The following is a 19,049-nucleotide window of genomic DNA, read 5'->3' on the forward strand; positions in this document are numbered from 1 at the left end:
ATAGGCACAAACATAGGGTGCATGATGATTGATGATTTGGTGTAATATATTTTCGATCTAATATTAATTAAATAAGTTATTACAGAAAAATCATTAAAATTGAGGATAAATGCTTTTCCATAAATTAAAAATTAATTAATTTCAATTAAAACCAGAATTTAGACAATAATTCGGCATGTGCGGCTTACTTCCTTTTTATAGAACGTGTATTTAGTTGTATACATTGTTAATATCTAATAAAAGCACTTTTCGAAAAATCGAGGGTTACGCCCTTTTTCCTAAACAAAGTCGATGGAATAGTACAAACGTTAAAACCGTTAGAATATAAATAAATGTGTACCGAAAGTGATGATAACTGATTATTTCAAACAATTTAATATTAAAAATATTATGTTAATAAAAAAATGCATTTTTGTTCCATTCTATGCATGATTTTGTAATATTGTTTTATTGCAAATAAACAGTTACATAATATGATTATTATATATTACATTAATAATTAATACATAATATAGAGGCTCAAACAAAATAAGTGACAAAAGGTATAAAATTAAACGATATAACTACATATTATTATATATTATTATATAAACCAATAAAATAATAATTATAAAACTATTTATATACTTACTAGGTTTTCTGTCCTGATCCAGATTTCCCTCTGATTAGCGATGGACAAAACATCGAGAGCGTCGACAGCTTCAAGTACATGGGGGTACACATCACGGGAGATGGCATTTTGCAGAAAGAGCTCGCTATCCGAATGGGAATGGCTGGAGCAACATTCAACTCGATGCGGAATGTCTAGGACTCACGATTGTACTAGGCTTGCATTCTGACGGCGATGCTTTACGGTAGCGAATCATGACACCTTACGAAGGCTCAGAGCAACCGTATACTGAGCTTCGAAAACAGATGTTTGCGACGAATACTGGCTGTGCAGTGGTATGACTTTAGGAGCAACGAGGAGATAAGAGAACGCACCAAGCAGCCTCTTATCACGCTGAAAATGAAAAAACGACGTTGGACCTGGCTCGGCCACGTGCTGCGGATGCCAGAAGAGAACTTTAACCTGGCTTGCCTGTTCTTTAAGCCGATTGGATTCCGGCGACCTGGAAGGCCGCTAAATACAATCTACAGAGTGTATACGGCGGAGCTATGGGATGCTGGTTTGACCTGGAACGAAGCAAGAAGACTGGCGAGCGACAGGGATTCTTGGAGGCGCCGCGTGGTGTCCATATGCTCCAGTTAAGGGGCGGATATGGCCAAAAAAGAAGAAGAAGAAGGTTTCCTTAGTTATATAAAATATCTCTTCCAGTCTTCTGGATAACGCAAGAGTAGTAAAAACAGCGACTGCATGACTTCTTTTGATTTATATACTCATTCGCTGTCTCTGGTACTCGGTTGAACATCACTCACCTGTTCTATCAGTCAAGCGATGACCGATTGAAATCAGATGGTACTCAGGTTCCAAATATCTCGAAACTCAGGGGACAGACAATATAATTAGGTGACAGACCATTTGTATTTATTTACTTAATATTTTTTTTATGTAGCATTAAGTCTAGTTGTGAGTGTTACTTTTATTAGGTATTTTACTGCGTGTTGCTTTACACTTTTATGAATTTAATAATTTACCATTTGGACTTTTCTATATACCGGAAAGTTGTGGATTCCTTGAGATTTTACAAAATATTTCTAAAGTTTTTCTAAACAAAAGAAGATTGAAAAATACCAGTTATACGGTAGTGGCAAATGGTGGAGGTTGGTTGTTAAGATCTAACACAAATAAAGTACACAAAACTTTGTCAGTCAAACGTATTTATTTTCATTGAAATGAGACTAAATTATGTAAATTGTGTTAGTTAGTTTTTAAAATTCAATTAAACACTGTAATCCAAGCCACAGTAAATCATCATCATCATCATCATCAGCCTAAATCTATCCACTGCTGGATGAAGGCTTCTTCAAGCTGCTTCCACTTCTCTCGATCCTGTGCATACCGTTGCCACGTAATTCCGCAGAACTTTATCATTTCATCGATCCAGCGGCCTCTAGGTCTACCTTGCGGACGTTTTGTACTTCTCGGATACCACTGAATAACTAGATTTGTCCAACGATTGTCTTTTCTTCAATCTATGTATCCAGTCCATCTCCATTTTAGGCTTTTAATAAACTCTATTGCATAGCAAACCCTTGTTTGCTTCCTTATCCACTCATTTCTTTTTTTGTCCTTTGGCGTTATGCCCAGCATGCACCTCTCTATACCACGTTGTGCTACTTGCTAAGTTTCTGGATCTCTCTTTTTTCACAGTAAATAATAGTAAAAATTTATTATATTATATCGTCGGTGTTTTGTAAAAAGGGCGAATCAACCATTTTGGCGAAATCGAGATTTTAATGAAAATACAATATGTACCCGACTAGCTTTGTGTAAAAACGGTACTTAAAAACGATAATCGACTAAAATTAAATTAATTAAAAATACGAAATAAAAAGCAAATGTGACATATTAGGCCTTTTAAAGTATTATATAATAATACCTATTATAATGACAGTATTCTTTCTAAGCTTTATTATAAACTTGTTAGATATTTATAATCATCTACAGGTAAAAAAACAAATAAATGTCAAAAGTTAAAAATCCTCCTCCTGTAAAGTAGCATTTTGGTTAATTCGCCCTTTTTACAAAACACCGACGATATATTCCTACAAGAATATTTTTTATCGATCACGATTTGATATAGGCAGGGTGTAATGAATTTAAAAAAAACTAACTAATTCCATCTGTAATATTATGTATCTATTCTTAATTCGACGAAAACAAATAAATATGACTAAAAAAGTATGTATAAGTAACACCCACGAGGGCCGTGTGGCTTAAGCGTTGACATATAGCGTCGTGGGTCCCAGGTTGGAATCTTAAGTATGACAAGTACACATTGTTTCTCAAATTATGTATGAGTAAGAGTATAGACCTATTAGGTTGAGAAAGTGGCTAACATCCATTCTCGTAAAAACAAAAATCTGTTAATACAAACCTACACTCTGTGGAGGCCCATAATAATATGATCGGACATGGTTGAATCAACTTCACGAAGTCAAACGTATCTCTTTTCAAAGAAGTGAGACTACAATAAATTAATGTAGATAGTACATATTTGTTAGTTATTAAAATTCAATTAAATCCAGTGTAATCCAAGCCACATCAGATAATAGTCAAACTATATTATATATGTATGATTTATTGGCATAATTTTAGATATTTAATAGATGAAGAATATTTCTTATCCATTGTGGTATGATATAGAGAGGGCTTATTGAATTAAAAAAAAATAATTAATACCATCTGTAATAATAATAATAATATGTACCTATTCTTAATTCAACGAAAATCAATAAGTATGACTGAAAAAGTATGCACTAGCTGTGTTGGATAGCCCATTGAATATTATGGTTTGGTTAGGTAGGGCTTATTTGAATTTAAACATCTAAATAGCACAATGTGTAAATTTTATTTTTCCTTTCCATTCCTAAATCTTGTGAATTATTCGTTGAATAAAAAAATAGTTATTAAAAATTATGGGCTTCAAGTAAGTTACAACAAAAAATCTTGGAGTGATTCGTGACATCGGTTAGTAATTAAAGTAATACTTACTATGATTTAAAATACAAAAGCCGATTGCCAAATAGTAGCTCAATTTGGAAAGCGCTTCAGAGAGTAGTATTAAAAGCTATTAGTTAAAAATTATCGTAATTAAATATGGCGCCTGTAGCATAGTGGTCTATGTGCATGGGCGTGAAACCCGAGTCCTTAGTTAGAAGCAGACTTGAGAGTAGGTCTGACGTTTGGGCCCCGCATCAGTGGAAGTACGGCCTTATGGTGGAGAGAGTCCAAAAGAATTTTTTAAGACTCCTTTACTTTCGGCTGTATGGATATTATCCGTGGCTCTATCCGACTGATTTTCTCTTAGGGATGCTTACATACTGTAGCTTAAAATTTAGAAGGGATCTTTATTTAGCTACATATTTTTTCAGACTTATACGCGGCGTAAATGTGAACTCTGCCATTCTTGGTGGTGTTGGCTTGTGTGTCTCTGATAATTACCTTAGGGATCGAGGGCATCCGTTGTTTGTTCTCCCACGGTGCAGAACTAACCTGCCATTAGTAATGCCAATTGGGAGGGCAATAACCATATTTAATGAAATCGCTTCGGATATTGATATATTCCACTTACGTGAGGGTGAATTTAGGTGGAAATTCTTAAAATAGGGTCTGCTTAACTCATCCGGTGTACTTCCTTGTACCTATATACTTAATATTTTTTGTATTTACACATTTAAACTGTAGAATAACTTAATACTGATCTATCTTGTGTTATGTACATCAAACTGTTTTAATAATATTTCTTTGTTTCTAAATGTCATGTTGTGAACGTCTTAAACTTATAATTTGTAATGTCCACAATATGTAAAATAAATAAATTGAAATTGAAAATTGAAATTGAGAGATGCAGGTTCGTTTCATGCGGGGTGTATTACTTTTTTCAAATAGATTTTTTCTATTGGTTATAATATATTATTTTCTCAGAAGTATTTTCAAAATTATGCATGTTCAATAATTATTAGAATGTTACATTCGTAAATCTTGTGAATTATTCGTTGAATAAAAAAAACAGTTTTTTTATAAATCTGTTTAGAGCTCTCAGAGCTCTGTGGCTTGGTAATATCTTTCTGAGTTCGTGTGATGTTTTTTATATTCCTCGCAATAATTAATATTTTCCCTGAAGTGTTTTCTAAATTATGTCCAGTTTGTAATCAAATACGTATGACTGACAAAGTTTAGCGTGCAGTCTAAATGTCGAATCTAAACAGCCTAATTCCACCCCTCGCTATTGGTATACTGTTACAAAATACTCGTATAATAAAAATATAACAGAGATTTGTACTCACTCATGTAAATTGGTAAATCTGCAGTAGCGACATCTAACCATTTCTCTATACGATGTGTGCACCAATACGCTTTTGTAAAATTTCTCCCAGAGCATCGACGTGGAACGCAAAGGGTCGCGATTGTATTGAGAAGTTGAAAGAAATAGAATATGTGTGGAAACGATTGGAACCTCTACGAGGTGGGTGGTGCAGGTAGGGTTTTGAGTATTTCCTCTAGCCAGATGTCTTGTTAGGCTATTGAAGAAGATTCTCAACAGGGCGATTTTATTGACATCGCTTTTTGTATTTGCCTCATACAAAAGATACTTCAGAAAGTCGCGTGTATGTTATCGTACATATTATATCGATTATGTTGTATATATGGTATCATTTAATAATAATAATGCCTATTATCGACCGAAGGCACTGCATAGACTTGGAATTTAAATTCTAATGGATTTAAGTTTTGTACTATTCCATTTGAGTCTTTTTTGAGACCCGAGTTTAGCCTTTCAGCATCTTTAGGCACTGTATACACTCACGGAAAGACAAACACACACTTACAACGAACAATTCTGACTTATATAACAAATCAATACAATGAAGTAGGTAAAAACTTTATCACCCACATATCAAGTCAAGGATCCAATAAAAAAAATATAACAAACAATTTATGAGTTGAAGTGTTTGTATAAAACCTTATCATTAATAATAAACTTGATTTATCAATAATAAACAATAAAAATACTACACTTCAAGAGGTGTAAAAACGTCCATTCTGGGAACAATAGCAACGTATTGGGAATTAATGGAGTTAACTAATGAGATATATCTATGATACCAGTCTTTAAAAGTTATTAGTTAAGCAATTAAAATTCAATAATATCCTTACATGATAATTACTTTTTTATATTAATATTTGCTAAATAATATAAAAAATCGACAAATAAACCCACCTAATATATCATATTTACATACACACGTATACAAACGCACATCCAGAATCGCTGCAGAATAATAACGATCAGATATCTATTGTTTAATGTATCAAATTACTCTGCAGTAATATATTCCCAGCGAATCAATTTGCAGAAAACAACTCTTAGCTAGATCAGCAAGTTGATTGGCAATATTAAATATGGTTTATTATTACATCATATCACAGCACATTATATCATTACGGTGTATTAGCCGAATAATCATTTTTCATGGTATCATATTTTCTTACGACTGTAATAATAAATAATATTTCATTTCGCTACTTGAGTTAAAACGCTGACTCTATAATTAGTCCAATATGATTATGTAACAGAATTTAATGTTAATGTATTACTTTTTATTGTATAAATAACGAAGAATAATTTATCTAAATGTCACTCGAATCCAAGTACCTAGCTCGTAACTATCTCAGTAGATTATATGTACTATCATTGTATAATATACTATTGTACCGATACGCTGCTAATAAATCTCATCCTGCTACATCGTAGACTTCATTATTATCATCCTCAACCCACACATCGAACACCACAGTAGTGACCCAATACATACATATTATAAAAATGTTGTATATCAATACCGATACCCATGTCAATATGATTTGTTATATAAGTTAGAGATAATAGTGTTCGTTATTAGTGTGTGTTTGCTTTTTGGTGAGTGTACACAGTGCCCAAAGATGCAAAAAGGTGAAATCCCGGTCGCAAAAAACGACTCAAATGGAATAGTCCAAAACTTAAATCCATTAGCATTAGAATATAATATAATATTATATTTTTTTAAAAACTGAAAACAAGCGTTGCCAATATTCAATGTTTGTGTTATTAACAATTAACAATTAACAAATATTGAAGAGAACAGAGAATAAAAATAAATACCTATTATCAATTTTATTATTATAAATATTTAATAATACATATTTTGAAATTACTTATGAGGAATAATGTAATCAATATTTTTTTTAAATACGAACACCAACATGATTTAAACTTGCACCCCTCGGAAATCGTGCCCATGTGCACTGACCACCTTCCTTATATGTGTCTTATTTAATTTCGATGAAGCTATCAAATAGTTTTTACATTTTATATTTTAAATCAAAGTATTGTATTACCTTAATTACTAACCGATATCAGGATCACTCGGTCTGGAGAGGCACAAGTTCAAATCATGTTGGGTGTCAAGTGGGTTTTGAAATTAAGTATGTTCAGTAAAAAATCTTTTGAATTATTTGTTGAATATAAAATAATTTATTAAATAATATTTTTATCTTAAAATACCCTACTATTTAAAGTTCTAGAGACGTTATTCTGGTATAGGTATAAGTTAGTATATATTCCTTTCGTCTGAATAAGTACCATTGAGAGAGGTTTCCTCCCCAATTTGATGAGGGGTGGTCTAGCTTGGTTGAAAATGGCTTGATTAAGGTGCTGTTGAAGTATTAGCAGAACTGTGGTTAGGTCGGTGTTTGTAGGCACTGCCTGCATTTTCATCTTGCAATTTTTCTGAGTAGATTCAGCTGAGGTGTGTTTTTGATTTCCTTTAGTTTTTAGGCATATTTAAAGCTTTGAATTTTAATAAAGGCGGTAGTGTCTTGAGCTTAGAATGGCCAAAACTATATATCGAGTAATCAAATTTTGCATCTTATCATCCAAAAAAATCAGCTTACGCAGTCTCGTGCGTAAGGCGCTGGCCTTTCAACCGGTGGCTCTGGATTTGATTCCCTGTAAGGCCACAAACATATTTATGTGATTTTCTTGAAACCTGAGTGTTTGTTTCAATTATATTATTAGAGTCTACGTTTTATAAAATTGCACTTTTTAATACATTGATACGCCCCTTTGCCTGATTATCTCGCATAAAATTAGATCGAATGATATTCACTTCTAATAATATAATATTATTACGTAGTAACAAATAAATAGACAGATAAAATAATATGTAAAAAAAACATTTATTGTCAGTGTCAAACAGTTGTTGGAGTGAAAATTTATGAAGCGTATACTCAACTAACTACATTAATATTTCACTATTATCATAGTAGTATAAAAAAATTATATTTATATACCTATAATATTTTTTGTAACTTTTATTATTTACAATAAATAAAATTAGTTTTTCATGTACCTACCTACAAATTGAAAGCTGTAAAATAATACGTACATATACAAACTATTCTTAAATAAAATATATTATATTCAAAAAAAAAAACCTTTTATAAAATATACAGGCTAGTTTTGATCAGGAAAATAAATTACCTAATTAAAATTCCCACGTTGACACAGACAACGAAAAATTCCCCAAAAACACTGAGCTTCGATTTTGTTCTTGTCAAGTTTCGATTTGCGCATTTCTTTTGTACCCTTTTTCGTAGGACCAGGGATGAATATCACCTAGGTGTAGAGAAATCAGCGCCAGTAATTCAGTGCCGGAGTTTCAGCGCCAGTAGTATTTATGGTTATTTTTTAATTACAATGCTACATATGCTGACTTTTATATTGGGTTTATGGCACTATAGTAGCGCTCTTTTTAAGAGCATACTTCAGTGAAATGGCTAATAATTTTCAACTATAGGTGCGACGAAATTTAGGACTCGCTGGCAATCGGAAAACGAAAGTTAGCTGTGAATACGTCAATTTGTTTTATGATGGCGACGAGGGAATTAATTCTTAAATCGTGTAAAGATTATTACTAATAGAACAATAAATATGACATTAAATGGACGCATTTTGATTTTTTATGACAAATTGTGTTTTGTTCTGCACGCGTCGTTTGTACAATTTTTGCGTCGCGTAGTCACGATCGTTTTAGACCGTGCCCCAGCTAAAGTATAGCCTTAACGTAAAAGAATTAATGCGTAGTCGAGTTAAAGATAAATACGGAAAACGAATCAGAATTCAAATATGTAATGAACAGGTGTACACACAACATTGGCAGGAGGGTTCGGGTCCAACCCCCCCCTCCCTCCAGCGCATTTATTCTATAATACACAAGACTGCTTTTGGCCGCTACGACAGCTATCTAGGGTAGGTTTGTATCGAAGTATTAGCACTTATTGTAACAATTACAATAAGTTGGCCGTCTAAACAGTCAAAACTGTCTATCTCACTTTAAAATTTAGCATAGCTAAGAGAGGTTCTGTTGAAACATAGCACTTATTGTAACAAATACAACTAACTTACTGTAGTTGTTAATGATTCAACATAAACCTGCTGGAGCTGGTTCGGTGTTCACGCAGTAATCAAATCACAAATCGTAACTGCATATGCATGTGAAGTAGAAACAGGGTAACTCAAATATATATATATATATATTTTTTAGAATTATTAATAACCATTTCTTTGCTTTTTTGTACAAGATGGTTGTTAGTAATTTTGAATAATCACAAACACCCAGGCTTTGAGAAAAACACATAAATATTGTGTGTTCTGACCGGGAATCGAACCCAAGAACTCTCAAGTGGAAGACAGGCGCCTTACGCACTGCACCACGAGAGCCGCCCTAACTCAAACATATTATGTAATAGTTCATTGTCTCATAATATTATGTTTTATGTTATTATTATGAATAATACTGAAACCATTCCGACGCTGAGTATAGTTTGCGATATAGTCAGCGACGAAACTGACACAACCCATTGGGGATCCCCCTGTAAAACAACAAAGACAAACAAGGGATGAAAACATAATTTGTACGCGCCCGGAAAGGTTACCAAAAAATAATGCCGTCTCAGGAAAGCAATAAATGTCGCCCCACCCCTCTATCCTTTATGTTTTCGCTTATTAAAGCCTCTTCCACAATTTAATTATGAAGTACTCTTCCTTCAGCGAGTATTCCCGCGAAACAAATTCTATTTTGTATCTTAAAACTGAAGGGATTTAGGGTATCTCCGGTTCAAATAACATTTTAACCGTCACGTAACCGTCAATTTATGACGTCTTGGTTTTTTTCTTATACTTACCTATAATTATGAGATTATTCCCAAATATATATCATAAATAAAGGAACTTGCATTGTATGTAATAAGAATATCTTAATTAGTGTAAGCAGAGGCAGGCGAGGAGGACATGCAAGGCGTAGTGCTCGTGTGACTGAATCGTGCTCAACAGTAGAATATACTCCAGCACCTGGGCAGTTTACAATAGTATCGGGTTGGCTAAGTAGTTGCTGGTGAAAAACATTAGAGTCTGTGGGACTATTCGCAAAAATAGAGGTCTTCAACTTGAGTTCAGTCTTTGAACGGAAGGGTGAGTCGGTTATCTGTATAAAAGGAGATATTGTCTTACATTCTTGGAGATATAAGCGCATAGTGAGGATGATATCAATTATCCATTCCAGCGACATGATAGATTTGGGCCTTAATTTCAGAAATAAGTGTGTAACGAAGCCCGAATTTGTTGTTACTTTATTACTGTCCTCTGGTAACGATATCTCGTCTTCTCCGGCTCCGAGGCGTAATGTGATGCTGTATTCGCTTGACAAATTATCTGGAAATATAACTGGACATACCTTACAGACGATTTTAGTAACACATAAGAAGGCATACCCGTCAAGGGTATGTAAGGAATGTGCCAAGATGAAGAAGAGAGACGAGACTCGGTACACGTGTAAAAAGTGTGGTGTTCCTCTGCATAAAGTAGGTTGTTGGCAAAAATATTACACTATTTGAAATTAACAAACTGTTTTCTATTGTTTTTGAAAGTTTCATTAAAATATTCTTATAACCCAATAAACTAAGAATACATTACAAGAAATGAAAATATAATTAATATTAAATTCTACAGGTTTTTAAAAAAGGTTTGTCGATAGCTATTTCGGTTGTAACACCATTATCAAGACTATTCAGATAGGCCGCTTGGCTTTGCTTAAATACTACACGTGTATAGATAGAGACAGACCACATTCTCTTACTCGTTCAAGCAATATTATGAATTTGTACACTTATTATTAATTGTAATATTATTAATACTTTGAAAACCCTAAGTGGGTTTTTTAATGGATATCAAATTTATCAAAATTACAGTGTTCGAGATTGACATTATTAATCAATTAAAATATTATTAGTATAATTGTATTATTCGTGTGTTTAAATTATATTAAATAGTGGCGACGAATGCATTACCAAATTTTCATTAATTATGTGATTACTTTTGGATAATTTGGATAATGGTGTTACAACCGAAATAGCTATCGACAAACCTTTTTTTAAAAACCTGTAGAATTTAATATTAATTATATTTTCATTTCTTGTAAAATGGAATTCTACCAAGTAAATGCTAACTCAATTAATAAGATTACATTATTTACTATAAAACACCGATTTCACTCAAATTTGTCCGGGAATAGGGCTAGATTTATAAAAACCTGCCGGGGCTGAAAGTGTTAATATTCTTGAGTAATATGAGTTGACCTATTGCATCGGAAAGTACACATATAGTTTTTTTTTCAATTTGTGTATGAGTCAGAGTATGGACCTAATAGGTTGAGCAAGTGGCTGACATAAAAACAAAATCTGTCAATACAAACCACCACTCTGTGGAGGCCCATAATATATGATCCTATTAGGATTGGACATGGTTGAAAAAAGAAAAAATAATTTTTAAAAATCAAGGAATAGAGAAATCGTTTATTTTAATCGGATCGTGAAAGAAAACAAATGATACCCTCATAACAGTTTGACAAACTATGCTTACAGTGCAGTAATAGCATATCAAAGATATAAAAAGTATTAAATGATTTTACAATTAATCTGTGATAGATAGAAATAAAAGTATTAAGATGTATATTTTTATTCATTACGATGTTGGCTAGAACATGCGATTTCTAAAATTATATTACATCTTTGAAAATGACATTTTCTATATAAATATATTTGATTTAACTTTAATTACTTTGGTGGAAAAATCGAAAGTCAAAGTGTTAAAAAAAATCAACAAAGTGGCGTTTAGATAAGACATTTGTGTATTATTAAAATAGACGTTGCCAAACAGCTGACATGTAGATTAGCGGGGCACATTGCTCGCCGTAAGTACGGCCGCTGGACAAATGCCGTCATCCAATGGTACCCAAGGGGCACGAAACGGCCACAGGGTTGCCTTAAAAGCCGCTGGATTGACGAACTGATAAAGTTCGGTGGAAATACGTGGCAGCGAATGACACAGGACCGAGAGAGATGGAAGAAGCTTGGGGAGGCCTTCATCCAGCAGTGGATTGACCCCGGCTGATGACGATAAAACATATTTAAGGGTAATTCTAGTGTGTTGTGATATACTGTAACCTTATACATAATCAATCGTAAAATAGAAATATTATAATTGAGGAAAAAACCTTCAGCTAAGCGTCGCCATTTTGACAAATAAATGAGTTCAACAATTTCATGGTAGGATTCCACAAAGACTTGTTTAGTCTGATGCTGCAGCTCATAGACAAATTAATATATGAGTCCAAACTCACGAGAGAGAAGGAGATAAGGAGTTTGTGAATATCGACAGGTAGTACAGCTGCCATCTAGTAATGTTTCTTAGTTTATGTAAATTGACGTTATGTGCAAAGTAAATGCGAGATTTACGTAACTGAGTATGAAATAAAATATATTAAATACTTATATGGTTACAAGAGGGTTTAAACTGTTAGCTAGAGGTAAATTATTTTGAATGTACTTAAAAATGTGAGTTTTTTTTGAAAAAGGGGTAAGATAATGCAATAATTAATCTCACAAAAAATATTTTATGAAAAGATTCGCGCAATGAATTTAAGACCACTTTCCTTGAAGGATAAAGGTATGCTAAGCGATAAGGGATTTAATTTAACTGAAACAATAATTTTTATTATTAAATTTGCGTGATATAGGTACTTAAAAACTTATAAAATATAATACTCTATTTTAAAACCAACCAAGTGGTTTATTCTCTTTTCATAATCGTTTTATATTATTATCAATTAAGATGATATATTAAAAATTGTTACGAGATAAAAAAAACTTTTTATGTAGAACTTTTTTAAATTTTCTGTTAAATTATTATGCTCAAACTTGTACTTGATATGAAGTAAATAAAAAAAAAAACAAATATAGAATACTGAAATGTCATTTTGATTTATATAGTAACGCAAGTATATATTAATAATTTAGTTGCTAGGACCACCACCTTAGCAACCAATATTAGTCTTTTACTTTTTACGGATTTTTCTGTAATAACTTCTCATACAAAACAGAATTACCTGAAAATTAATTCAATTCTGCTTAAAGATGGCTAAAAGTATTAAAAGAATGCATTGGCAGAACACGATATATTCTAAAAGTTTCAAATGTCTAGCTAGTTGGAAAGTTAGTTGAAAATCGATTGCAAGATTTGTTCTGGATAAACAACTACCGGACAAACAAGAATACGAGCTAATAAAAACGTTGTAATTACATAAAGTTTACATCTAAATATAAATAACTGTTCTTTAAAATATATGTGACATAACATAGCTATAGACAATAATTTTGATCAAATAATTGTAGCAAATCGGGGCGACGTAATCAGCTCTATGCTGACAATACTTATAATACTAAAATTACGAGCTGGCAGTATTTTTCATCACATGGCAGACCACGCAACTTCACAATCCATCTGAATTTAGCGGTTACGTTTACTTCGACTGGTCATATTTTATCTATTTTATATTCCTCTTTTGTCCATTTAACTTATACTATTATATATCAGTGGTTAGGGGTGCAGGTAGGCTGTTATGATTCGACATAAATAGTGCCCACTAAAATTTATTAATTTCCTTTTTTGTAATTATATTTATGTATGATAATAAACCGGGTATTAATCTCAATTATACGCATCCTATCTAACTCGCGATCTTAAACAATAATGTGTTGCGATGTAAATAATTATAGTTAAGAAGTAATGGTTTTCTGACAAGTCATGGTGGATGATAGGATGTTCAATTCCGACAGATATATTATTTTGTTGGCCAATATAGCTGATTGTAATATTAATAAATAAAAAACATTGATAAAATATCTGTCTTACAAATTAATCTTTGCGTAATAATTCTTTCCGGTGAAAGTCATTTGACTAGTTCCTGAGTAGTCACGAAGCGATTTCTCGAAGCAAATATTTTCATTTGTTGAGTTAAAATTTATTCAAAGAACTTCAGTGAAACGCGACTCACTATTGTTCAGAGTGTATTATAAGTATGGCAGGAGGAACGGAATCGATTGTTTCGGAAGTATTCCCACTCAAAGTTGAATTATTTGAGAAAACTCATTTAAATTTCAATAAACTTTACAACAATCAGAAAGGAAAGCTTAATCGAATTATCAAATATCTGCATTTTTATTAGGCATAATAAATTAGACGACAATACTATATGGTTATTATAATATGAAGTTATGCATTACATGACAGTACCTATTATAATACATGGTACTTAGGGATCTCAATCCCGAGACCCATAACTAATTTTGATACCTATCAATCCCATGATTGGTAAACATAATCCCGAAACTTTAAGGTTTGAGTTTTTTTACCAATTTTTATGGAAAATAAAATAAAAATGAAAATATAACAGAAAAAATACTTTTAATAAAAAAAAATACATTAGAAAATAAATAAACTGAGTTTTAATGAATTTTGATGTATTACCCATGTGTTGCCAATTCATTTTATTTTTTCACATAGATTATTAAAAATGAGAATGAATGGAAAAAACAATGCTTCGCACTTTTAACAAAGTGATTCCACCATGTTTTTTTAATGCATTTGGCATTTTATTTTTATTTTAATTGAACTTGTATTTGTTATCTTTTCATAAATAAATAAAACGTTTTTACTTTCACATTATTATTTATACATATAACAATATTATTTACTCCATTAAACCTATGTGTTTCCAAGATTGAACGTACACAATATTAACAATAAATGTCTTAAATAGTATAAATTATTATACGAAATTTATTTTTGACCGATTTTATAAACGTTATTTGTATATATAGAAATTTTATATTAATTATTGAAAGAAATGCCAATCCCGGGATCGTCAAAACGTTATCCCGAAATCCCGGGATCAAGATTTTGGCACGGGATTGGATTCACTAATGGTACTGATACCAATTAGCGTAATATAGTGAAACACCGATTCTACGGTTTTCAAAGGACCCTTAGAAAATGATAAATGCGGGATATGTAATTTTTTTTTCAGTTTCTCAGCTAGCGTTCTAGAATTCTTCGTGGGGGCATTTTAATTGTAGATCTTGGCATAGAAACATCAAAATGTCCACTTTTCCATTTTCATGTTATTGCATTTCTGTGTTCCCTGTATATGGTTACAAAACTGTGTAAAGATATATTTAAAAAAAAATCATCTGTCCCTCAAATCAGCTCTAAAATATTATACTTTGCTTTTTTATATACGTTATACAACCAAGATATTATGTTTTTACCCTCTCCTGAAAAAATGACTTTTATGACATTTGTTGTTTTTATGCCAAAGACTTCAATTGCGACTTATAAAAATTCATGATACGAGATGTGAGGCAAGACTGAGCTTTAACCGACCTGTGCAAACAAAGCGACGCAACTGAAAGGTTTAAACAATTTTACGAAGGAGAAATGAAAAATATTCAACAAAAACGGTCAATCGGGTTAATATTTGTGACGGGACGATAATCGAGGTAAACGAGAAATCGGGGAACGGTTAATGAAGGATTATTTAACATTGTCCTTATGGGTATTTGGCGGGACTTTCCAAAATGAGCGATCCGTGCGGGAAAATGATTTATGCGAGAACAGTATATCAGGGTTCCATTGTAAATTCCTAAAATGTGAAAATCTCCTCTAGGACGAATCAGCACCGGGACAACTGGGCTCAACGAAATCAAATGAAATTCCAAAATAAATAAACTTTCGTAAAATATATTTAATACTAAACATATTATATATTATTTATTACTAAACTTGGTGAGAATTTAAATATCCAATTACACAACTATATACTTAGATATTATTATGAAATACCAAAAAAAATCGGTGTGTGTACTTATGAACGCGCGTTAGAAGTTATATTTCTTTGGCGTAACAAAACAAAAACAAAACTTGTGACAAACTAGATTCTTTGACTAGCTCTTAATTATCTTGTTAAATTACACACTCAAGATTATTAGAACGCCGTTGGTTTATTTCTATACACTTTAACTTATATTACTAAATTATATTATAATGGTTACTCGTTGTTTTTATTTTTAAATTACCAACTGACACTCTGACGCTTAATAGTTTTTTTACGTAAGGAATTGCAAATGGCCGACAATAATAAATTCGCTGCCTAGGCAATGGAACAATTGTTAACTATAATATTATACTGTATAATCGTCACGATTGCAGTATCATACTGTGGCGTAAAGGTAGTGCGTTCGGCTGATAACCAAACAATCGGTGGTTCGAATCCAATCGAGTGCATTTTTTTTCGTGTGAAAAAATTAATTATGTGTTATATGTCACACGCCAAAAATACACTTTGATCTGATTTTTCAAACGCGCTAAAAGAATTATAACTTCAAAAATATAAATATAAAAATATTGAATATTATAAATCAACATTACATTACTCCGGTAGCGTTTATACCCATTTCTCAAAAAACCATTTCAAAATCTCTTGATACATCATTTTATTTTCAAACTGTTTCACACAATTGTATTTATGTTAATTGAATCTCTTAACAGGAAACAAAAGCGTAAGTAATGATTTTTATTGTTGGTAATACTTAAAAAAAAAATTGGCCTACTATTTAATATGTATAGTATTTAGGCTATTTTCATATGATCTACAATTTAAATTTTCATATTATTTTGATCAAAAATAATCGAATTATTGATTTTCAAAATATCTGCAATGTCATAACGTGAATTAGATTTGGTCGCATGTAGATAATTTGACAATTTATAGTTATACCCAAAAATGGGTCACGTGAAATCATATCATTTTGATGACATCCGTTTTTCAATTATGAAATTTTAGATACCGAAACAAACAATGTGAAATTGAACAATCATTTTCTATTATTTAGCATCTAAATAAATTATGCGTATTGTAATTAACTATAGACATTTAATCAGGCTTAATTAAAAATGTACATACCAATGTATTAAAGAATAAAATATATTAGTAATCTTATGTATTACTAATTTGTTTGAATATTAATGTTAAATAGAACAACGTGTTATAAAAAATAAATAATAACAAGATAAAAAGAAATTTTTGTACATAACGTTTTTAAATTTTCTGTTGAAATAAAACTTGTACTTGATATGAAATCAATAAAAAACAAACAAACAAACAAAATAAATATAGAATTCTGAAATGTCATTTTGACATTTCATTTTGATTTCCATAGTAACGCACGTATATATTAATAATTTAGTTGCTAGGACCACCCCCTTAGCAACCAATATTAGTCATTTACTTTTTATGGATTTTTCAGAAATAACTTTCCATTCAAAACAGAATTAACTGAAAATGAATTCAATTCTGCTCAAAGATGGCTAAAAGTATTAAAATAATGCATTGGCATCGTGTTCTGATATATTCTAAAAGTTTTAAATGTCTAGCTAGTCGGGAAGCTAGTTAAAAATCGATCGCAAGATTTGTACTGGACAAACAACCACCGGACAAACAATAATACGAGCTATTAAAAACGTTGTAAAATTACTTAAAATGTTTATAACTAAGTTTTATTAGTACATACTTTCTTATTATACAATTTATTAGTAGAATATATTTAAGACTGATTTCATCTTAATGAACATTTTTAATTAAAGACAACAAATTTTACAACATCATATTAATTTATAAACTTTCAAACTGTGTCAATATAAACTGTATGAATATGTTTGTATACCAATATAATTGAACATAGCTGTAACAATCACACCACTAAGCATTACATGGGTGACATACTTTAATAATTATCAAAATATAATTACAATGAAATAAATTAAAATAAAATAAAATAAAATAAATTAATGTATGTTTTGTTGTCAAAACAAAACAATAGAGCGAAAACGATGTCAGTACTTCCTCAATCATAACTAGATCAGTAGGGTCTGTTATGATTTCTTAATTGCGATAATGTCTCTTGTAATATATGGACTGCATGAGTATAAATAAAATAACAATTCACAATTTTTCACTCACTCATCGAGTCTGTCACTCGACGCACTACTATCGTCACGAGTCCGTCACTCGAATCAAGTCTCTCAGTTCATTGAGACAATCAATCTCTCGATCACGTAACTGCGATTATAACCTTACGTTGTCATATTTATAATTGGATTTATTTATTCTTACAATGATAAATAACCTCTCCATCACAACATCCAAGCAACAACGATTTTATCTTTTCCACCTCATCAGCAATTAAGAAGAAATCTTTATTTATCTACGTATTTTTTTCGACTTATACGAGGTATAAATGAGAACTCTGCCATTCTGGGCAGTGTTGACCTGTATGTCCCTGATAACTATCTTAGAAATAGAGACTATCAGTTTTTTATTCTCCCAAGGTGCAGAACCAACCTGCCACTGGTGATGCCAATTGGGAGGGCGATAACTATGTTCAACGAAATTGCTCCGGGTGTTGATATATTCCACATACGTGAGGATGAGTTTAGGTGGACGTTGTTTTATACATTCTTAAAATATGGTCTGCTTAACTCATCCGGTGTACTTCCTTGTACCTATCTAATTAATATTTTTTATATGTACACATTTCTACTGTTTAATATCATACTATCTATCTCTATTATACTGATCTATCTCTTTTTTAATGTAATACCGTTTTATATTTCTTTGTTTCTAAATGTCATGTTGTGAACGTCTTAAACTTATAATTTGTAATGTCCACAATATGTTAAAAAAAATAAATACATTGGAATTGAAATTGAATCCCCAAATATCCACAACATAAAAGTGGTCTTTATATATAATATATAATAACATTATATTATGTACTAGGTATATTAAGTAACGATTTTATTTTTTATTTAATGAATAATTCAAAAAAACTGAGAATATTTCATTATTTATTGAACATTTTATATACATTAGATGCACCTCTTAAACAT

Source organism: Rhyacophila brunnea, unplaced genomic scaffold (genome assembly GCF_057557595.1).
Source record: "Rhyacophila brunnea isolate RB1 unplaced genomic scaffold, BYU_Rbru_1.0 scaffold_24, whole genome shotgun sequence".
Classification (NCBI taxonomy): Eukaryota; Metazoa; Arthropoda; class Insecta; order Trichoptera; family Rhyacophilidae; genus Rhyacophila; species Rhyacophila brunnea.